The sequence below is a fragment of the Triticum dicoccoides genome, chromosome 6B (genome assembly GCF_002162155.2).
Source record: "Triticum dicoccoides isolate Atlit2015 ecotype Zavitan chromosome 6B, WEW_v2.0, whole genome shotgun sequence".
NCBI classification, from domain to species: Eukaryota; Viridiplantae; Streptophyta; class Magnoliopsida; order Poales; family Poaceae; genus Triticum; species Triticum dicoccoides.
In genome coordinates, this window is record NC_041391.1 from 49,518,925 (window position 1) to 49,543,070 (window position 24,146).

The 24,146-nt window shown below is 48.8% G+C and overlaps 1 pseudogene; it reads left to right on the top strand.

The window, feature by feature from the left end:
- The first annotated feature begins 1,192 nt into the window (after positions 1–1,192).
- LOC119324704 lies at positions 1,193–23,404 on the top strand (annotated as a pseudogene).
- The last annotated feature ends 742 nt before the right edge of the window (positions 23,405–24,146 follow it).

The following is a 24,146-nucleotide window of genomic DNA, read 5'->3' on the forward strand; positions in this document are numbered from 1 at the left end:
AGCGGCGACGCGTGAGGGGAGGGCAAGGGAGGTGTAGTGGTGCATGGAGAGGAGTGGGTGTGCAGCGTGCCCAGTTCACGAGGGAGGAAAGAGGTCGTCAAGGGAGTGATCCATGGGAGTTTTTTTCCTTCTGAGCGAGCCTAGTTGGGCTCTCTGCGGCGTCTAGGTCCAATGCACCACATGTCTTCAAATTGGCCACCAGTAGCAGCCCATAGAACAGACATGGCCAGTTTGCAAATTTTAAAACATAAGTTTTTTAGCGCCCATGAAAAACAGAACACATATCTTTCCAAACATAATGAACTATAGGTACCACCAAAAAAACCATAATGAACTTTAGGTTGTTACAAGAACTCATGCCATCCAACAGCCTCCCTCCAACCCTGCCAACATTGTTGCAGCTGCACTCGCAAGCGTTACCATAGGTGATCATTTGCATGATTTCGCGTAAAACAAAATAAGATCTACAAACGAATAGAAGCTACACATACCTTGGCATGCACACACATTGCAAGCCATACTAAGGTGATAAGTTTTAATAACTTGTACAACATATACAACACTTAAGATAAGTAAAAGCAATTTGATGAGTCATGGTCTATCAAAGCAAGATGCATTACTACTCTAATCTATCTTAACAGATCACACATGATTACAATCCTTGTTGTGTGCAAGTCAAGCTTATCTAGTTTACACGTAACAACTTGTAGAACATAACACAATTGATGTTTGCTAATAACTTCTAGAAAGCTACAACACTTGACATGTAAAAAGAATTTGATGAGTCATGACCTACTAAAGCAAGTTACATTACTAGTCTCATCTATCTTAACAGGTCACACAAGATTACAAACTAAGTTCTGCGCAAGCAATGCTTATCTAGTTTACACATAACAACTTGCAAAACATTACAAACTTAGTTTCAAAAAATTAGGCAATCTAGATTAGTATTTGAGTTGTAAAGTGAATAAGATGAGTCATGTGTGTTATCACAACTTTTTGGTAGTGGAATGATAGTGCCACCAAACACAACATACCAAATTATGATTTTAGGAAGCATCCAAGCACTTTCCAGACAAAAAAATGCCAATTGTGAAGGAGATGATGCCATGGCAGCTATAAATAGGCCTGTAGCATGATGATCATCCTTCCCCATCCATCATTCTCATAAGTAGAGTGCATCGTTCAAGCCAAGCAAGCAGTGGTCAATACAAATCCACCATGAAGACCTTTCTCATCCTTGCCCTCCTTGCTATCGTGGCAATTGAGGGAGTCCTGGATAAGGGGTATCCGGACAGCGGACTATATTCATCGTTCGGACTATAGAAGCGTCAAGACACAGGACTCAAGACTTCGGCTCGTGTCCGGATGGGACTCTCCTTTGCGTGGAAGACAAGCTTGGCGATCCGGATATTATGTTTCCTTCCTTGTAACCGAGTCCATGTAAACCCTAGCTCTCCGGTGTCTATATAAACCGGAGAGCGTGGTCCTTACAAGGCCGACCACAATTACAATCATACCATCATAGGCTAGCTCTTAGGGTTTAGCCTCTACAATCTCGTGGTAGATCTACTCTTGTATTCCACATATCTTCAATATCAATCAAGCAGGAAGTAGGGTTTTACCTCCATCGAGAGGGCCCGAACCTGGGTAAACATTGTGTCCCTTGCTTCCTGTTACCATCAGCCTAAGACGCACAGATTGGGACCCCCTACCCGAGATCCACCGGTTTTGACACCGACATTGGTGCTTCCATTGAGAGTTCCTCTGTGTCGTCGCTTCGAGGCTTGATGGTGTCTTCAATCGTCAACAACACGGTCCAGGGTGAGACTTTTCTCCCCGGATAGATCTTTGTGTTCGGCGGCTTCGCACTGCGGGCCAATTCACTTGGCCAGTTGGAGCTGATCGACAGCCTCGCCCCTGGCCACCAGATCAGGTTTGGAAACTTGAACTACACGACAGATATCCGCGGATACTTGATCTTCGACGGATTCGGGCCTGCGCCAGGAGTGCCGGATAGCCACGACGAGCACGGCCTAGACCTGCTGTCGGATAGTGCCCGGGACATTATCCCCGAAGCAGCCTTGGATCTAAATCCAGGACAGGTTGCGGCGCCTATGGACGGAGGGCTGGACCCCGCTCCGCAGGCCGCACGCTTATCGGCGGTGGAGCCGAACACTGGTCCCCCCTGTAACCCCGGACTCCCAGACTCATATCCGGCTGTTGGTCCTGGTCCGCTCACTCTCGAGCCAGCCGAGCCAGGTTGGGTTCCGGTAATGGAGTTTACCGCTGCGGACATCTTTCAGCACTCGCCCTTTGGCGACATGCTGAGCTCATTGAAGTCTCTCTCTTGGTCAGGAGACTCTGGGCCGAACTATGTCCGACCCGAGTGGGAAGCAGGCGATGAAGGAATTCGGCGCCCACCCACCACCCACTTCATTGTCACGATCAAAGAATTAGCCGACGTGCTCGACTCCGGAGACATCGATGGTATGGATAACGATGCAGGAGAGGCTCCAGAACCCCTGGAGCGCGGGACTACTACCTTGTCACACGACATATACATGGTAGATACGCCCAATAAGGACGGCAACCCGGATGATAAAACACCCGGGCAAAAGCCAAAGAGGCGGCGCAGACGCCGCTCAAAGTCCAACAATGGCAAAAATAGCGACAAGAGCGCAAGAAGGGTTGATATACCCGCAAACTCTGAAAGCAATAATGACCACATGGACCCAACGATGGAGCAGGACGAGCCAGGTCACGCCAAATCAAGTTCGGAGAAAATACCCGATCACAACGATCCGGAGGGACGAGCTCATGATGCCGCCCCAGAACAGGAAGACAATCTGGACAACGATGCATTCATCATCCCGGACGAACAAGTGGAACGAGACAACCTCCACAGAAAGCTTATGGCCACCGCAATAAGTCTAGAAAAGCAGAAGCAACGGCTCAAGGCTGCACAGGAAAAGCTAAGTCGCAGATGGAACAGGGTGCTAGACACCGAAGAAAGATATGGCGATGACCGCCATACGAAAAGCTATCCGAAGCGCAAGCTGCTGCCAGAATTCGACGACGCGGCCGTTCCGCCAAAAGAAAATTCGACCAAGAAACCAGACGTACCGCCTCACAACCATAACAGAGCGGCCGCAGACACTGCGCACGATCCACGCGGGCATCCGGATAAAAAGACCGGTGCAGCCAGGTCCAAATATGGATCTAGAAGACACACCCAGCGTAGAACTATGGTCACCCAAACGTTCATAAAAGCTAGATACCAGTTCAGAATCAACCCCGGACACAACAACAGCTGACTACATGCCACAATGCGTCCAGATACAGAGGGGCTGCTCACCACCTGTGCTTCACCGAAGAAGTACTGGACCATGAATTCCCACAAGGCTTTAAACCTGTGAACATAGAAGCATACGCCGGCACGACAGACCCAGGGGTCTGGATCGAGGATTTTATCCTGCATATTCACATGTCTCATGGGGATGACCTCCACGCCATCAAATACCTTCCCTCAACTTGAAGGGACCAGCTAGACACTGGTTGAAAAGCCTCCCCGAAAACTCAATTGGTAGTTGGGAGGTGAAAGGATCGATATAGTTGACTAGAGGGGGGGGGGGTGAATAGGAAACTATCAATTTTTAAGCTTTTCTTTACCAATTTAAACTTTGCATCAAAATAGGCTGTCTAGATATGCAACTATGTGAGCAACCTATATGATGCAATAAAAACTAGCACATAAGCAAGCAATGGATACAACACAATTAAGCTTGCAAAAGTAAAGGCACGAAATAACCAAGAGTGGAGCCGGTGGAGACGAGGATGTGTTACCGTAGTTCCTTCCTTTTAAGGGGAAGTACGTCTCCGTTAGAGCGGTGTGGAGGCACAATGCTCCCCAAAAAGCCACTAGGGCCACCGTAATCTCCTCACGCCCTCACACAATGCGAGATGCCGTGATTCCACTATTGGTGCCCTTGAAGGCGGCGACCGAACCTTTACAAACAAGGTTTGGGCAATCTCCACAACTTAATTGGAGGCTCCCAATGACAGCACGAAGCTTCACCACAATGGACTATGGCTCCGAGGTGACCTCAACCGTCTAGGGTGCTCAAACACCCAAGAGTAACAAGATCCGCTGGGGATTAGTGGGGGGAATCAAATATCTCTTGGTGGAAGTGTAGATCGGGGCCTTGTCACCCAATCCCGAGCAAATCAACAAGTTTGATTGGCTAGGGAGAGAGATCGGCCGAAAATGGAGCTTGGAGCAACAATGGAGCTTAGGGATGGAAGAGGTGGTCAACTAGAGGTAGGAGACACACCTTTAATAGTGGAGGACAACATCCAACCGTTATCCACTTAGACCAGCCTGCGACATGCGGTACTACTGCTCCAGGAGCGCGGTACTACCGCAAGGCCACGTGGTACTACCGTGGGAGACCACGGTACTACCGCGGTAGCTGCAGAGACTATAACACAAGCAGTACTACCGCGAGCGCGGTACTACCGCTCCCACCTGCGATACTACCGCGAGGCAGGTAAGTCCTAGTCTGGAAACGGCACGGATGAATAAAAATAGACGATGCAAACATCCGTCACGGTACTACCATGGACAAGGCGCAGTACTACCGTGTGTGTGCAGATGTAAAAAATTACATCCGCCCCTACTACCGTGAAGCAACGGCACTAGGCCAGGGAACCACGGTACTACAGTTCGGGGGGAGCGGTACTACCGTGGGAACCCATGGTACTACCGCCCTCAACGTGTGGTACTACCGTCTGGGCGCGGATGTAAAAAATTACATCCGCGCCTACTGCCGCGAGGCAGCGATACTTGGCCAGGGAGCCACGGTACTACGACTCCGAAGGAGCGGTACTACCGTGGGCTCCCGCGATACTACCGCACATGGGCACGATACTACCGCAAGTGCTTGCGGTACTACCGCTCCAGGGAGCAGTACTACCGCAAGCTCAGCAACAGTAGTCCAGACACTCACATAGAGGATAGATGGGGAATGCTCCAAAGTGCAAGGGAAAGGATGAGACAAGGAAGGAAACGTGTACGTGATGATTCCACCCGAACCTTTCTGACGCGGACCCCCTTTTAATAGTATGGCTCTCCTACGACTCAAATCCACCAAAAAGAAACGTAGAAATACGCCGTCTTCAATAGTCTTCGAGGGGCACCGAACCGTCTTGTGCCTAGCGATGAAGCAACTGAGAAACTCAAGGCACACGATTAGTCCGCTAAAGCATTGTCATCAATCACCAAAACACTTAGGGATAAAAATGCCCTTACAATATCCCCCTTTTTGGTGGATTGATGACAATACGGGATTTTCACAAGGGAAAAAATAATGAGCATAGGCAAAACCCTCCTCTCTAAAATGTAGACGGGCTTCCCCTAGATGTGTGCAATCTAGATGGATGCTTTGGACTGCACAGCACACTAGCTAGGATTAACACTCCCATTATATTTTAGAGACAAAGCATGTAAGACTAACAATCTAAGTAAGTGCATAAACAAAGGTAGCACAATATAACACTAGCTCACTAAGATAGGTAGAGTGCATATGTCTTACACCATATGAGGGACAAACTAAACCAAATCAACCGAAACAACTGAAACGAGGTTCAAATGAGACACGCAAATACACGAAACACGACACACGACTCACAAATCCCTACACTCTCTCCCCCTTTGGCATCGAGACGCCAAAAAGGCAGAGACGACACCTACACACAAGTGGTGGCTCAAGCAGAGAAATCATCCCAACGATCCTCGTCAGACCGGGCAGCAGGAATGGTCTCCTCGACGTCCTCCTTAGAATCAGTCCACTTGTAGCCTTGTTTCTCCATCCACTCAACCTCTGGAGTAATGTGATCCTCAGACCCACCAGACACGTCCTCTCCATACAGCTTCAGAATCTTCTTGTCGCGGCGACGACTCTCCTTGGATACCACGTGAGTCCTGTACTGCCCCTTAGCTTGTATGCAGAAAAGAGTCTTCATCTTGTCCTTCAGCTTCTTGGCCCACAAGGGCATAGAGGAATTATGGGAAGACCCAGCAGCACGGTCAGCAGCAACATCCTCTGCTTCAGCCTCATCCTCATCAACAACCCTCTTAGCAGCAGTCGCCTCAGCACGAGTAGTAGTGTTGGCCCATTTGGACTTGACACGAAGACTGATGGGATCATGCCGAATCTAGTCAGGAGCAAGGAACTCATCACCAGGGTACTGCTTCGCCAAGTCTTGGAGATCAACAGAAACATGTATGGTCCATAGATAGGCACCTTGCGGTTGAACACCGCAAACCGAAGCTCACACCACATGATGTGTGAGACATCAAGTGGCTGAGTCTGAGATACGCGAGCCTCCTCGCACAGGAGCATCATATCCACCATATAGGCATGAACCTTGTCCTTGTCACCAATGCGAGGGAACAGAGAGTTGCGGAAGATGCGATACATGATATCCAGAAAAGAGTTGAGCATCCATGTCGACTTGCTATTGGCAAGCACCTTCTCAAGATAGAACGGCTGAAGTTTGTCCTTGTTCGCAGACTCAGAATTGGCATGGGGGCGAACACCCACTGGTGAGTTGAGCCCGTCATCAGGAACCTGAAGCAGATCCATGAACTCCTTCCAGGTAGCAGTCAACTGACGACCATTGGTCATCCATGTCATCCTCCGCTCCTCCCCAGGGTGAAAGAACACTGAGGCAAAGAACTGACAAATAAGCTCAGGGTCATAGTCAAGATGGAAATAGATCACATGCTCAATATCAAACTGCTCCACCAAATCCAGAGCTTCTCCAAAGTACTCACGATACATATCCTTCCTCAGGTGATGCATGTCTATCCACGTGACATCCACATAGGTATTTTGCTTGTTCTTGATGACATCCAGATAGGTGAGAGTCTGCTGCTTGTTCCAAAACAACTCACAGCCTCTAACGGTAGCACGAGGAATCACATACGGGTTGAGCTGCCTGAGACGGATGTACTCAGATTGGGGTATCTCGTCCATGCCCTTAGCGGGTTCCTTGTGCTTGCTAGCGGTGGCCTTGACATGGCGCTTGGGGGCAGAGGAGGAGCCCTCTGGTGCATCACTTGGATTGCGCAGACGCTTGGAGCCAGTGTCACGACTGGGATTGGAACGACGAGAGCCACCACCTGAGACACAAAATGCAAAACACCCACGACAGGCAAAAAGGATCAATGCAAAGACCACGGCAAAGCACAAGAACCACATAGGAAGTATACGTGAAAGTTTCCATGAGATAGATGGGATCCACGGTAGTACTGCCGGATGCGGCGGTACTAAAATTTTAGTACCGCTCCAAGTCGCGGTAGTACCGGGGTGGGAGCGGTAGTAAAATTTTAGTGTCGTAGCGAGCATGGTATTACCGCGCCTGACGGGCGGTAGTACCAGACAAGCGGTAGTACTGCACCGCGTCAGATCCAAACCAAAGTTTGAATCTGAGAAGAACTGCGAAACCACGACGGTACTACGGTTGATCAAATCTAGCACAGGACAAAAAGACAAGTATAATCCCTACGCGATACTACTCTCCTACAGCCTACTCTTGCATAGATTTAGCCTAAAATCTCAAGAACACACAAGTCTTCCCCACAAACCTAGAGGCAAAGAAAACAACAAAAGCGAGAGGGAGTTGGGAAAAGACCCTTGTCCATGGCAAGAGCACATGGTGGGGAACGATCCCACCGGACGGAATCGCAGGAGAGCAGCCGGAGGCGGAGATTCGGCGAAGGACCCCGGCCCCGTTCTTGAGCGAGGGAGAGAGAGAGACGAAGTGGGAAACTGATGAATGGGTATGGGGGGGTTGGAACTCCCCCTCCCCGTCCTTATCCCCACGCGTCAAAGATGTCGTGGTAGTACCGCACATCATCACGGTAGTACCGCTTGGGTGGAACTACCGCACCGAAGCGGTAGTACCGCTCTCCAGGCGGTAGTTAGAAATTATTGCCGCGTGGGGGCGGTAGTACCGAGCTCTCCACACGCGTAGTACCGTAGCATGCTGCGGTAGTACCGTGAGCTCAAGAAAAAGCAGGTTTCAACACAAAAGTGGTCTTTGCAAGGAAACTTTTAGCACAAGAGACACCACAAGAACACGCACAACCCAATGGCAGAAAGACAACAAGAAGCAACCACGCGACACACCCTCTCAAAAAGAGAGGGCGGTGGCCGGAGCCACCTATGTTTGAGTCAGTTTGTATGGCACCGCGAATAATTATCCTTGGGCCCATAACCGAAACTCATCTTTGAAGCACAAGTACCATAAAAAATGGTTAATGTGACAGAGTTGATCGATTTATGCATAATGGGGGAGGGAGGGTTCATTGAGAGAACGGTACTCCCCCTATGTCCATGCCCGCACCTAAACTAGACAACAAGTTGAGTGAGATGGGGTGTGCACGGGCTCAAGTCACATTGCTCGAACGAATGATATTTAGCTCATGCCTTAACTCGCGAAATCGTGCTTCATCCAAGGGCTTCATGAAAATATCTGCAAGGTTATCATGAGTGTTGACATACTTGAGCTTGATCTCCCCTCGCCTAATGTGATCTCGGATGAAGTGATACCAAATCTCAATATGCTTCGTCTTGAAATGTTGCACCGGGTTGAGAGAAATCTTGATGGCACTTTCATTGTCACACCAAAGAGGCACTTTGTCACAAATGATACCATATTCCTTTAAAGTTTGTCTCATCCATAAGAGTTGTGCACAACAACTACCGGCCGCCACATATTCCGCTTCGGTGGACGAGAGAGACACACAACTTTGCTTCTTGGAAGACCAACTCACCAAAGAGCAACCAAGAAATTGGCACCCTCCGGAAGTAGACTTCCTATCCACCTTGTCTCCCTCCCAATCGGAATCCATAAATCCTTCAAGCTTGAAGTTAGCTCCTCTTGGGTACCATAGGCCAAAGTTTGGGGTATGAGCCAAATATCGAAAGATTCGCTTGACCGCCACAAAGTGGCTTTCCTTTGGTGCGGCTTGAAACCATGCACGCATTCCCACACTCAACATGATATCTGGTCTAGATGCACAAAGGTAAAGCAAGGATCCAATCATAGAGTGATATACCTTTTGATCCACCGCTTTACCATTGGGATCAATGTCAAGTTGGCACTTGGTGGGCATTAGAGTAGAGGCCGGATTGACATCACTTAGCTTGAATCTCTTAAGCATGTCTTGAGTGTATTTGGCTTGGTTGATGAAGGTACCTTCTCTTCTTTGTTTGATCTCAAAACCAAGGAAGAACTTTAACTCTCCCATCGAAGACATCTTGAACTTAGAGGTCGTGAGAGTGGCAAATTCTTCATTGAAAGCATTGTTAGGGGAACCAAAGATAATGTCATCAACATATAGTTGGCACACAAACAACTCCCCTTTGACCTTCTTAGTAAAAAGAGTGGGACCGATTTGCCCAACTTCAAATCCACGATCTTGTAACAACTCGGTAAGGTGGTCATACCACACACGTGGGGCTTGTTTAAGGCCATAGAGTGCCTTATCGAGTTGATACACATGATCCGGGAAGTAAGGATCCTCGAACCCGGGGGGTTTCTTGACATAAACCAACTCATTAATAGGACCATTAAGAAAAGCACTTTTCACATCCATTTGTTGCAACTTAAAGTTGTGATGGGAAGCATAAGCAATCAACAAACGAATGGATTCAAGGTGAGCAACAGGAGCAAAGGTTTCACCGTAGTCGATACCGTCGACTTGGGAGTAGCCTTGTGCTACCAATCTTGCCTTGTTGCGAATGATGTTCCCATGAGCGTCTTGCTTGTTCTTGAAAATCCACTTGGTTCCAATGACATTATGGTTCCCCGGCGGCCGTGGCACCAATCTCCACACCTTGTTGTACTCGAAGTTGTTAAGTTCTTCATGCATGGCATCGAGCCAATCTGAATCTTCGAGCGTCTCATAGACCTTTTGGGGTTCAACACAAGAGACAAACACGTGATGTTCACCATAGTTTGCTAATTGTCTACGAGTGCTTACCCCCTTTCTTAGGCTTCCAACCACATTCTCCATAAGATGGCCTTTGGTGGTGAGCTTGGAAGCAATCTTTGTGGCACGACGCTCTAATTCCTCCTTGGATGTGGAGGAAGGAGGATCAACACAAGAGACAAACGCGTGATGTTCACAATAGTTTGCTAATTGTCTACGAGTGCTTACCCCCTTTCTTAGGCTTCCAACCACATTCTCCATAAGATGGCCTTTGGTGGTGAGCTTGGAAGCAATCTTTCGGCACAACGCTCTAATTCCTCCTTGGATGTGGACGAAGGAGGATCAACTTGATTATCTTGAGCGCCGTCTTGAGGTTGTTCGAGATCTTGATCTTGCTCTTGATCTTGAACTTGCTAAGGGGGAAAACTTGACCTTAGGCATCATTTGGTGGATCACCACCATCTTGAGTTTGATATTGCCCTTGGTCTTGTTTATGAGGTTGCGGGCCTTCACTTTGTTGTTCGGAAGCGTGTGGGTCTTGGGGAGGTGATGGCTCCACTTGAGTGGAGCATTGTCCTTCTCCTTCGGCCACAAGGGGTTCCTCAGTGGGTAGAATATGACCAATACCCATTCTTCTTATGGCTTGGGGAGGAATTTCATCACCTACATCACAAGTACCACTTTGCTCCACTTGGGAGCCGTTATTTTCGTCAAACTCCACGTTACACGTCTCCTCAATGAGTCCGGTGGACTTGTTGAGAACACTGTAAGCATGAGAGTTTGTAGCATAACCAACAAATATGCCCTCATAAGCTCTAGCCTCAAATTTATTCAAACGGACACCCTTTTTGAGAATGAAACACTTACACCCGAACACCCGGAAGTACTTGAGATTGGGCTTGTTACCGGTGAGGATTTCATAAGGAGTCTTGTTCAAGCCTTTGCGGAGATACAACCGATTTGATGCATGACATGCGGTATTGATGGCTTTGGCCCAAAAGTTGTATGGAGACTTGAACTCCGCCATCATGGTCCTTGCCGCATCCATCAACTTCCGGTTCTTCCTCTCTGCAACACCATTTTGTTGAGGGGTGTATGGAGCTGAATATTGATGCTTGATCCCCTCATCACTAAGGAACTCATCCAAGGTGTAGTTCTTGAACTCGGTGCCGTTGTCACTTCTTATTGTCAAGATCTTTGCATCATGTTGTCATTGAGCTTCATTTGCAAAGTCGATGACGGTTTGTTGGGTTTCACTCTTCCTCTTGAAGAAATATACCCAAGTATATCTTGAATAATCATCCACAATCACCAAGCAATACTTTATTCCCCCAAGACTATCAAAGGATGGAGGCCCAAAGAGGTCCATGTGAAGGAGCTCCAAGGGTCTCTTCGAGTAGATGATAGTCGTGGGAGGGTGAGCCGTCTCATGAAGCTTTCCTTCGATACAAGCACTGCAAGCACGATCTTTGGCAAAACTAACATTTGTTAGTGCACGGACATGGTCCCCCTTGAGAAGACTTTGCAAAGATCTCATATTGACGTGGGCTAAACGGCAATGCCAAAGCCATCCCACATCAACTTTAGCCATTAGGCATGTCGCGGTCTTAGTGGGTCGCTCCGAAAAGTTAATCACATAGAGACCGTTCTCGACATGCCCAACAAAGGCTACTTTAAGAGTCTTGCTCCACAAGAGGGCCACGGTATCAACATCAAAGAAGGTGGCAAAGCCCATGAGTGCGAGTTGACGAACGGAAAGTAAATTGTATGCAAGGGACTCAACAAGCATGACTTTCTCGATCGTTAGATCATGAGAAATGACAACCTTGCCAAGACCCAATACCTTAGAATGTGAGGCATCACCTCACTCGACATTTGTGGGCATAGATGGGATCTTTTGCACGTCCACTACCAAGTCCTTGCTCCCGGTCATATGATTTGTTGCTCCACTATCGAGCAACTATGATCCCCCACCAGAAGCAAACACCTACAAGAGATCAATGCTAGGTTTAAGGTACCCATTGAGTAATGGGTCCTTTGATGTTAGTAACAAGGGTCTTAGGAACCCAAATAGACCATTCAATGTACTCATAAGAAGAACCAACAAATTTAGCATAAACATGCCCATCACTAGCACGACACAACACATAAGAAGGGTTAAAGTCGCCGGCTTTGTTGGGAGAGGTGACTTTGCCCTTTTTGGCATCACCACTCTTCGCAGTGTTCTTCTTCTCCTTAGGAGCACCCTCTCCCTCCTTCACAAAAGTTTGCTTAAGGGGGGGAGGTCGTTTGGTCTTGTCATTCTTCTTCTCGTTCTTCTTCTTGTTCTTGGACTTGGGTGAGAACCCACCTCCCTCCTTTGCCACAACTTCCTTTTGATTGGTCAAAAGGTCATTTAGGTTCTTCTCACCTTGTATGCATGACACAAGGCCTCTCTCGAGTTGTTCCTTCAACTTGGCATTCTCCTCCACAAGATGCACATGCTCACAACACGGGTTAGTAGCATTTGCGTTATCAATTAAGATTAAGTGAGGAAAGGTGGCCTTCTCCTTGGTTAGATTAACTTGGAGTTGAGAATGAGACTTCTTGAGGTTAGTATGAGCACCCTTCAAGACCTTGTGGGCCTTGTCAAGCACATCAAACTCCTCCTTGAGTCTAGCATGATCAACCCCAAGTTTAGCCTTCTCGGAAGTCAGCACACGAGACACAACAAGAGCATGATCGAGATCTTTCTTTAACTTGGCATGGTCATTGTTTTGTGACTCCTCAAGAGCCAAATGATGCCCACACTCTTCCTCAAGAGAATTAGAGAGATCCGATATCTCATCGGCATAGTCACGACTATGACCTTCCATCTTAGAGATGGTTTCTTCGTGAGCCTCGATCATGTCATTGGCTTCACCAAGTTGTTCCAAGAGAGCAACAAAGTGCTTCTTGGATTTGCCCTTGAGCTTACTCATAAAGGACTCAAAATCATTTACCTCCTCATTAGACCCCTTACCATCATCAATCCCAACCATCAAAGAAGGATTAGGAATAATGGTGGTTTTGATGTTGGGGGTTACCTTGTTGGTGGCTTTAGTCATGAGGCACTTGGCGGTGATGTTCTCGTTGGGTGAATCGAAGAGAGACACCCGGGGAGTTGTGGCAATGGCAACGGTTGCCATGGCCATTGATTCACTATCTTCATCATCATCGTCATCCTCACGGTACTCCTCTTGAACCACCAACCCTTGAGTAGGAGTCTTCTTGGTGAAGTTGTTCTTGTTGGGGAAAGACTTGGCTTTGTCTCTCCAGATGAGCTTGCCACCATTGTCTTCCCGCTTCTCGTAAGGACAATCCGCAACGAACTGGCTCACATTGCCACAGTTGAAACAAGTTCTAACTCGTTGCTTGCTCTTGAAGCCACTTGAGTTGTTCTTGTTGAAATTGGGTCTTGAGTTCTTCTTGCTCCAAAATTGCCTTGAAGCGAGAGCCATGTGCTCGTGATAATCATATTTTGTATCTTCGGGATTGCTCTCCTCATCTTCCTCTTCTTCTTCTTCTTCCGCAATAACCTTGGCCTTCAAGGCAAGGTTGGGCTTCTTTGCTCTTTGAGACCGGAGCACCGCATTATCGGCGGTCCTGTCCAAGATGCTCATTGCAATGAACTCATCCAACACTTAACTTGAGGTCATGGAGTGGAAGTCCGGCCTTTGACGAATGACGGAGGACATGGACTTGTTGTAGGGCATCATGGCCTTGAGAAACTTGCGTTTGATCCAATTGTCATACGTGTCCTTGCTCCCATGATCTCGGAGCGAGACCGCAAGTTTGGTTACTCTCCGAAAGAGCTCACGAGGTTCTTCATATTCCTTCATAGCAAACTCATCGGCTTCATCTTGCACTACTTCATAGTTGGAGCGTTGAATGCTCGCGCTTCCCCAATAAAGAGACACAACGCACCGCCACGCGTCTTTGGCCGTGGCGTAGGGTCGAAGATGAGGGAGATCTTTGGGGATAATTGCTTCTTGGATGATGAAGAGAGCATTCTCATTGAATTGATTATCCACGGCTTCTCGAGGGGTGAAGTTGCTTGGGTCATGTGGATAGAAACCTTCTTCAATGATTCTCCAAAGATTAGTATTCACATGCTTTAAATGACGCTTGAAGCGATACACCCAAGAATCAAAATCCTCATTTTTCACAATCTTAGGAGGAGGACCGACATGATTTAAATGAGTAGAGGGAATCGGTCCACCATAAGTTGGAGGTTCCACATGGGCAAAGATGCCGGAGCCATTTTTACCGCTAGTAGAAGGACCCTTTTCACTGTTAGCTCCCCCCTTGTCGGAGGTAGCATCCGTCACCTTGTTAGCGGGATCACCCACTTTCATCAGTGAGGTGGACAATTTAAGTCCTTCTAGAAATTTAGTAAACATGCTTTCAACCTTGGTCGTCATGGAGTCTTTCAATGTGTCTAGAGCCACATTGAATTCCTCATGAGAGACCGAGGTTCCCCCATCGGCCATAGACGAGGTAGGATTCACACCGGAGTGCTCTTCCACAACGTCTGTGGCGTCAACAATAATCTTGGACGGCAAAGTCCTTAATAAAGAGACAAAGCTCTGATACGAATTGAAAGGATCAATATAGTTGACTAGAGGGAGGGGTGAATAGGCAACTAACAATTTTAAGCTTTTCTTTACCAATTTAAACTTTGCATCAAAATAGGTTGTCTAGATATGCAACTATGTGGGTAACCTATATGATGCAATAACAACTAGAACATAAGCATGCAATGGATACAACACAAGTAAGCTTGCAAAAGTAAAGGCACGCAATAACCAAGAGTGGAGCCAGTGGAGACAAGGATGTGTTACCGAAGTTCTTTCCTTTTAAGGGGAAGTACGTCTCCGTTAGAGCGGTGTGGAGGCACAATGCTCCCCAAGAAGCCACTAGGGCCATCGTAATCTCCTCACGCCCTCACACAATGCGAAATGCCGTGATTCCACTATTGGTGCCCTTGAAGGCGGCGACCGAACCTTTACAAACAAGGTTGGGGCAATCTCCACAACTTAATTGGAGGCTCCCAACGACAGCACGAAGCTTCACCACAATGGACTATGGCTCCGAGGTGACCTCAACCGTCTAGGGTGCTCAAACACCCAAGAGTAACAAGATCCGTTAGGGATTAGTGGGGGGAATCGAATATCTCTCGGTGGAAGTGTAGATCGGGGCCTTGTCACCCAATCCTGAGCAAATCAACAAGTTTGATTGGCTAGGGAGAGAGATCGGCTGAAAATGGAGCTTGGAGCAACAATGGAGCTTAGGGATGGAAGAGGTGGTCAACTAGAGGTAGGAGACACACATTTTATAGTGGAGGACAACATCCAACCGTTATCCACTTAGACCAGCCTGCGACATGCGATATTACTGCTCTAAGAGCGCGGTACTACCGCAAGGCCACGCAGTACTACCGTGGGAGACCACGGTACTACCGCGGTAGCTTCAGAGACTATAACACAAGCAGTATTACCGCGAGCGTGGTACTACCGCTCCCACCTGCGGTACTACCGCGAGGCAGGTAAGTCCTAGTCTGGAAATGGCACGGATGAATAAAAATACATCCGTGCCTACTTCCGTGGTCAAAGAGACGATGCAAACATCCGTCATGGTACTACCGTGCACAAGGCACGGTACTACCGTGTGTGTGCGGATGTAAAAAATTACATCCGCGCCTACTACCGCGAGGCAGCGGTACTTGGCCAGGGAGCCACGGTACTACGACTCCGAAGGAGCTGTACTACCCTGGGCTCCCATGGTACTACCGCGCATGGGCACGGTACTACCGCAAGTGCCTGCGGTACTACCGCTCCAGGGAGCAGTACTACCGCAAGCTCAGCAACAGTAGTCCAGACACTCACATAGAGGATATACGGGGAATGCTAGAAAGTGCAAGGGAAAGGAGGAGACAAGGAAGGAAACGTGTACGTGATGATTCCACTCGAACCTTTCTGACGCGGACCCCCTCTTAATAGTACGGCTCTCCTACGACTCAAATCAACCAAAAAGAAACGTAGAAAAACGCCGTCTTCAATAGTCTTCGAGGGGCACCGAACCGTCTTGTGCCCAGCGATGAAGCAACTAAGAAACTCAAGGCACACGATTAGTCCGCTAAAGCATTGTCATCAATCACCAAAACACTTAGGGATAAAAATGCCCTTAGAGGAGGAACTCGAAAACGCTTTCAGGGCCAATTTTCAAGGGACTTATGTCCGGCCTCCGGATGCAGACGATCTAAGTCACATAATCCAACAGCCCGGAGATCCGCCCGCAAGCTTTGGAACAGATTCCTCACTAAGAAGAATCAAATTGTCGACTGTCCGGACGCCGAAGCCTTAGCGGCTTTCAAATACAGCATCCGTGACGAATGGCTCGCCGGCACCTCATCCAAGAAAAGCCTGCCTTTACGGGCCAACCAGCTATCCTCACCCGCGTAAAAGCGGGTCATAAGGCTTGTTAAGGCTGCCATTGTCCTGATTCAGGGGCTCTCGACCTGATCAGCAAAATAAGCCATTGAAAGGCAGTAAAGACGGACCGTCCGGTCTGAACAGAGTCTTGGACAGACTATGCCAAATTCATGGCACCCCGGAGAAACCTGCGAACCACACCCATAGAGAGTGCTGGGTTTTCAAGCAGGCCGGCAAATTAAATGCCGAACACAAGGGGAGGGACACACCAAGCGAAGAAGAGGATGAGCCCCACCAGCCGAACACCGGGGTACAGAAAAAATTCCCGCCAGAGGTTAAAACAGTCAACATGATCCACGCGACTCGCACATCCACGAGAGGGCATAAAACGCGCGCCCATAGAAGCACACGATGTAGAGCCCATCGTACCCACGTCTCACTACTGGATGTCTCGTCCGATCACATTCGATCGCACGGACGACCGAACTAGTATTCGGCACGGAGGATCACAGGCCTTGGTGCTTGACCCACTAATCGACGGATACCGTCTCACCCGCGTCTTCATGGACAGCGGCAGTGGTCCCAATTGAATATACGAGGATACTGTCCGTAGAAAGGGGATAGACCCATCCAGAATTAAACAAAGCAACATCACCTTTGAAGGGGTGATACCAGGCGTTGCAGCCTGCGCCAGGGGCTCCGTCGTGCTGGAAGTAACATTCGGCTCCCCAGGCAACTCCAGAAGCGAAGAGATGCTCTTCAATATCGCACCCTTCCAAAGCAGCTATCACGCATTGCTAGGAAGAACGACCTTCGCCTGCTTCAACGCACTGCCGCACTATGGCCACCTTACACTCAAGATGCCCGGTCCCCGTGGCGTCATCACCGTTAGTAGAATCATAAAGCGCCATTCACACGCAGAGGAATACGCGACGGCCCTGGCGGCCGGACTATAAGCGGCCTCCAGTTTTTAGAAAACATGATTGGTCATTATGACCACAGACACGGTTAGACGAGTCCGTTAGCCCGGATAAATTCAAACAGGGCACTGTATATATAATCCCGTAAGGGAAACCAGGCGCTGTTTATATTTAATACAGCCCCATGCTTGGCTCGACCTTATTTGCAGGCCAATAGTTTACGCTCTTATTATTAATCGCATACTTACGATGCAGCCTCCTGTGAGTTTTTCTTTTTTACAGACAACGTTCGCGCGATACCCTTCCAGGATACGGCACAACAGAGACAAAGGCGCAGACGTGCAGCAGGGCCTTGTGCAACAGGTTTCTTTTTAGATTAAGCCCCTGTGTAATCCTTTTCTACTGCCTCTTGTTGTTTAACCATCCCATGGGTTCTCTACCCACAGAGGATACTGCCGTTTTTGGCATTTGGCCACGGCAGACTAAAATACACGTACCTAGAAATAAAGGGCTTAAAATAGTCTCTTGTCAGCCTATCTTCTTTTACAAAAGACCGAATACCCTCGGGAGTGTTCGGCGTCATGAGTTTGACCGTATATGCATCAGCTCCGAATCATGTCTTAGGTCAAAATATTGGGTTTGCCCGGCTCCTGGGTAGGCCGCCTTATGTTCCGCTATCATCCGGCTAAGGCAGGCCAAAGGAGAACTACTGTGATTGTGCCCTGGTTATTCCGGATGAGCGCCTCAGTAGAGCAAGCCGAAAACTAACCGTCATGATGCAGCGAGAGACTGTTCAACCACTCGAAGACTCACCGGAATCCCTAAAGATTCCTTCGCCTTAACGAAGGGTCGTTTTTCGTCCATGTACACATGCGCCCGTATTTGGATGCACGTAGAGGTACCAGGGGCTACATAGTCCCCACCATTAGACTCCCATGGCTAAGCGAAAGTGTTACAGCTATATAGTCCGAATGCCTAGTTCGGCGTGTGATCACCTCCTTAACGGACCAAGACGTTGGATCAAGTGTGCTTATGCATATTTTTTCGCCAACACCCCCGCATTGTCCGCGAGGGGGCTGAAGCCAATGTCTGCTATCTTTCAGACTACTTATACATATAAGAATAGCCGCAAAGGGAGGACAATCATACTTCCGGGCAAAAGTATAAACATAGCCTCATAATTAAACTAAACATTGTTTTCTACAATGATTCGACTTATCACTCGAATAAAACACTCTTCGAGCACTGCGCCTCTATCAGGCGGGCACCTTCTGTGACTTGCGCCAAGTAGTGCTCGGCCGGATGTTGGCCTCCCGCCGGATCCTGGCTCGCTATTACAGTGGCCTCCATATCCGTCCAGTAGGCTTTAACGTGGGCTAGAGCCATCCGCGCACCTTCTATGCACGCCGACCTTCTCAGGGCGTCAATCCAGGACACCGCTCCAAGGAATTGTTGCACTAAGCCAAAGTAGCTGTCCGGCTTAGGCCCCTTCGGCCAAAGATGGTCTATTACAGACCGCATTGCCAGTCCGGACAGCCTGTGGATCTCCGCCATAGCAGCCACCTTCTCATTCAGTGGAAGCGGGCGAGTGGGAGCATTAAACTGCGACCAGAAAAGCTTCTCCACTTCTTCATCGCCTTGAGCCTCGAAGAACTTGGCTGCGTCAGCTGTACTATTCGCCAAGTCCGCATATGCGTCCGCAGGACTCATGCGACCCGCCAGGGGAGCATACTTCGGATCCAAGAACTTCGTCCGCAGCAAGTACGAGCCCCCAGCCACGATTTTGTCAGCTTGTTGGAGCTCCTCCCGCATACTCCGGATCTCGGTCCGCATCTCCTTGGCGGCATTATGTGCCTTGTCCAGCTCGGCCGAACTAGCCTTATTCTCCTTTTCAAGGAGTGCGTACCGGTCGGCGGCATTTTTTAACTCTTCAACCATTTTGTCTATCTTTTCCTCTCTTCGGCGACGAGCAGCCTGTTCGGCTCTCAACTCTTCGACCGCGTTTAGGGCAGCCGCATTGCTAGCCCGAGCTTGTTCCTTGGCTTGAGCAAGTTCCGCCCTCAGGGCCTCCACGGCAGCAGCACCATCTACAGTGCACACGTATTGCATTAATATTATGCCTTTTGGCATCTTCCTATACATTATAATAAAAACCAAGCACATACCCTGGGACTCCTCCAGCCGTTTATTCACCAGCGTGATATCGGCATCGATTGATCCGATTTGCCTCCTTAGCTCGGCAACTTCAACAGACTGGTCGGCTGCCGGATCCTTGTATACCTGCGCACATGTACGGCGCAGCCATTAGTATATGATCCACCTAATGGCACCTATGGCGGGCAACCAGAGTCTCAGGGGCTACTATCTATAGGGAGCACACCTAGCGCGTGTTTCATAATCAAAAAGTTGTGCATTTTTTCACTACATACCTCAAAGCCTTTGAGCAGGCTTGTAAATGCCTCATTCAAGCCGCCGGTAGCGGATGAAATCTTCGTGAGCACCGTGCTCATTAAAGAGCAGTGCTCCTCCGAGAGTGCGGCTCGCTCCAGATGGCCCGTCAGTACGTCCGGCCGGACATTAAATTGCGTCGGACCCTTCTCCTCGCCACCCGTAGGAGCCAAACGCTCCGGGCTCAGGGCGGCTGACATACTAGCCTCCGGCTTCGGCAGATCCAGACTCCTCCGTGACGACACCTCCGTGTCGCCCGCTTCACGAGGCGGAGAGCTGGGTGGAGTCTCGCTCTCCATCATCTCCGGACGAAGGTCCCCCAAAGACGAACTCTGTTGAGAAGAGCTACTCGCCGGACTACAAAAGACGAAGTCCTGGTTATGGATCTCGGAGTAACGCTACACCTTCGAATTGATGAATAACTTACGGCTCGGTCGAGGGCTGGCCCATTGGTGGGCATGACGTGGTGAGGGCGCCCGTCGTGACAGAACCCCTTGGAGATGTTTTCTTCCCTTGCTTGGGCGTCTCCACCTCCAAATCTTCGGAGGCGGCCCTTTTCCTCCCGCGTGGGGAGGAGGCTTTGACCTCCCCTTCCTGGCTATCCTCCATAGGAGGGGTAGCGACTTCCCCGGTCTGGATGCGCAGCGCGTGAAGTTCAACTTCACTGCCCTTCCCTTCGCCTTTCCCTGTAGGAATTTTGTTGAGCGCCCGATCCAGCATCTTTGCAATGGTTGGACCAGGCGGGCCTTCAGGAAGTGGCGCCGGACACCTGATTCTCTTTGCCTTGGCGAGCCATTCCTGGCCGCGGAGGGATTGTCAGAATAACAGTTATGATAAATATAAATGAAGTATCCGGCTTTAAGGTTACTTACTTGGGCATCTAGGCGATTGCAGCTTAGGCCCGCATCCTCGGTGGTGTCCAGACACTTTACTTGTGGTCCGAAGAATAATTTACAGATCCCTTCGAGCTTCAGGCCGAAGAAGTGATTAATAGTCCACGGACCCTCCGGATTAAACTCCCACATCCGGAGAGGTCGACATTTGCACGGCAACATCCGCCGGACTATCATCACCTGCATTATGCTGACAACATTTATGTCCCTCTCAATAAGCTCCCGGATACGATTCTGTAGTTCTGGCACATCGCCAGCAGGCCCATAATTCCGTCCTTCGTCGGTCCAAGACGCTAACTGTGACGGAGGGCCCGAGCGGAACTCGGGGGCAGCTACCCACTTTGTGCCTCTGGGAGCAGTGACATAGAACCATCTCCGTTGCCATACATCGGACACTTCCGGAAAAGAACCCTCTGGCCATGGGGCATCGGTGTTCCTGCTTCTTATGGCGCCTCCGCACTCCGCATGTCACCCCTCGATCATCTTCGACTTCACATTGAAGGTCTTTAGCCATAAGCCGAAGTGTGGGTTGACGTGGAGAAAATCTTCGCACACGATAATGAAAGACGAGATATGGAGGATGGCGTCTTGAGCCAGATCATGGAAATCCAAGCCATAGTAGAACATGAGCCCCCTCACAAAGGGGTCGAGGGTGAGGCCTAGGCCTCGGAGGAAGTGAGGAGTAAACATGACGCTCTCATTGGGCTCCGGCATGGGGATGACTTGCCCCGGAGCATGAAGCCTATGCTGGATATCAGCAGTCAGGTATCCGACCTCCCTAAGCTTCGCAATATCCTCCTCCTGAATCGAGGAGGCCACCCACCGGCCAGCTGCGTCGGATCCGGACATACTGGAGGATCTGGGGGCTGGAGCTTAGGTTTTTGGGCGATGGAGCTCGAGGTATGAGAAGGAGCGGAGAGGTGGAGATGAGGCGTAGGCCTCCACCCCTTTATAAAAGGGATGAATACCAAGAGTCCTCAGCGTGGCTGCTTGAGACTTGTCTAAAACACGGAATTATACCAACCATCGTCGTGGGGTCGCATATGCCCATATTGATGAAGGATCCCGTATTAAGAGGGACACGATCTCTGCTTTGACAGGATGTGCCGATAAAACCGCCTCGCAACGTGAGTCGAGGTGGAGCACGAAGCGCTGGTTCGTGTTGGACCAGGTCATGATGCAAGGGCACAATGTACGAAGATTTCCAGCAGAACGGATTTATGCTAAGGGTATGTGAAGATCATCTTGCAGATCCGGACACGACCTACGTGTTCGATAATCACCTTGGAGTATTCGGAGGAGGAACCCGCCTTGCAATGCCGAAGACAAGACTACGCGCCGGACTCATCATCATTGAAGCCTGGTTCAGGGGCTACTGAGGGAGTCCTGTATAAGGGGGTATCCGGACAGCCAAACTATATTCATCGTCCGGACTATAGAAGCGTCAAGACACAGGACTCAAGACTTCGGCTCGTGTCCGGATGGGACTCTCCTTTGCGTGGAAGACAAGCTTCGCGATCCGGATATTATGTTTCCTTCCTTGTATCCGACTCCATGTAAACCCTAGCTTTCCGGTGTCTATATAAACCGGAGAGCATGGTCCTTAGAAGGCCGATCACAATTACAATCATACCATCATAGGCTAGCTCTTAGGGTTTAGCCTCTACGATCTCGTGGTAGATCTACTCTTGTATTCCACATATCTTCAATATCAATCAAGCAGGAGGTAGGGTTTTACCTCCATCGAGAGTGCCCGAACCTGGGTAAACATTGTGTCCCTTGCTTCCTGTTACCAGCATCCTAAGACGCACAGATCGGGACCCCCTACCCGAGATTCGCCGGTTTTGACACCGACAACGACCACCGCCACAACTGCAGTTAGAGTTCTAGTGCCACAATTGCAGCCACAAAATCCATCTCAGCAACAACCACAAGAGCAAGTTCCATTGGTGCAACAACAACAATTTCTAGGGCAGCAACAACAACAATTTCCAGGGCAGCAATAACCATTTCGACCACAACAGCCATATCCGCAGCCGCAACCATTTCCTCCACAACTACCATGTCCGCAGCCGCAACCATTTCCACCACAACAATCATATCCACAACCACAACCACAGTATCCGCAACTACAACAAACAATTTCGCAGCAACAAGCACAACAACAACAATGACAACAACAACAACAAATCATTCAACAAATTCTACAACAACAACTGATTCCATGCAGGGATGTCGTCTTGCAACAACCCAACATAGCACATGCAAGCTCACAAGTATCGCAACAAAGTTACCATCTGTTGCAACAATTATGTTGTCAGCAACTGTGGCAGACCCCCGAGCTGTCACGGTGCCAAGTCATCCACAATGTCGTTCATGCTATTATTCTCCATCAACAACAACAACAAAAACAACAAAAACAACAACAACAACCGTCGAGCCAGGTCTTCTAGCAGCAGCCTCAGCAACAATATCCATCAGGCCAGGGCTCCTTCCAGCCATCTCAGCAAAACCCACAGGCCCATGGCTTTGTCCAACCTCAGCAACTGCCGCAGTTTGAGGAAATAAGGAACCTAGCGCTGCAGACACTACCAGCAATGTGCAATGTCTACATCCCTCCATATTGCTCGACCACCATTGCGCCATTTGGCATCGTGAGTACTAACTGAGAAGAGAAGAACTCTAGTACTAGATATATGAAACACCATTTTCTTAGACCATGGTTTGGTCGTTGTAGCGGTGAAGAATAAAGTGACATGCACTATCATGTAAGAATCCGAACTAGACTATTTCAAACTTGGAAATAAAAGACAAACACAGGTCTTGTCTGCATATGATTGTTTGTATGAGTTCCATTCATGTGCCCGTTCACAAGTTCACCCCTAATTATATATATTAAGCATTAAGTAGATGTTTATGTGCATTAATCTAAAGATAACAAAATGAATCTGAAACTTGAATTAAATTGAAGTATTTTCTTGGACTTTCAAATTGAGCATTGATAGTGAGGTCTATCCACATCCTTGGCTTGCCCTTGATCAATTTTTTCCAAAGAAGCATTCAATTCATCAGTCAATTACATTGATTTTTGTGGCTTGTACTTCTCCTCAACATGAGTATCTTCTTTACGGCTACTCCAATTCTCCCACATAACTGAAGCATTAATAGCGCTCTTCCTTGCATCAAGGAAATATGGATCGAAGATATATCTTGACCATGTTTTTGGGTGCAACCTTGGGAGTTTTATGTCAAAATATTCTCAAGAAGAATCCAAGAATAAACTTGCATGCTCACGTGTGATAAGGGCATTAGAAGTAACATTTCCTCAGCAAGGCCACACATAGGGCACACACATAACCCCATCACATGCCTTCTTAATTATGCATATGAAGGTAGGATGTTTTTAATTACTCTGCACCAAAATACTCTT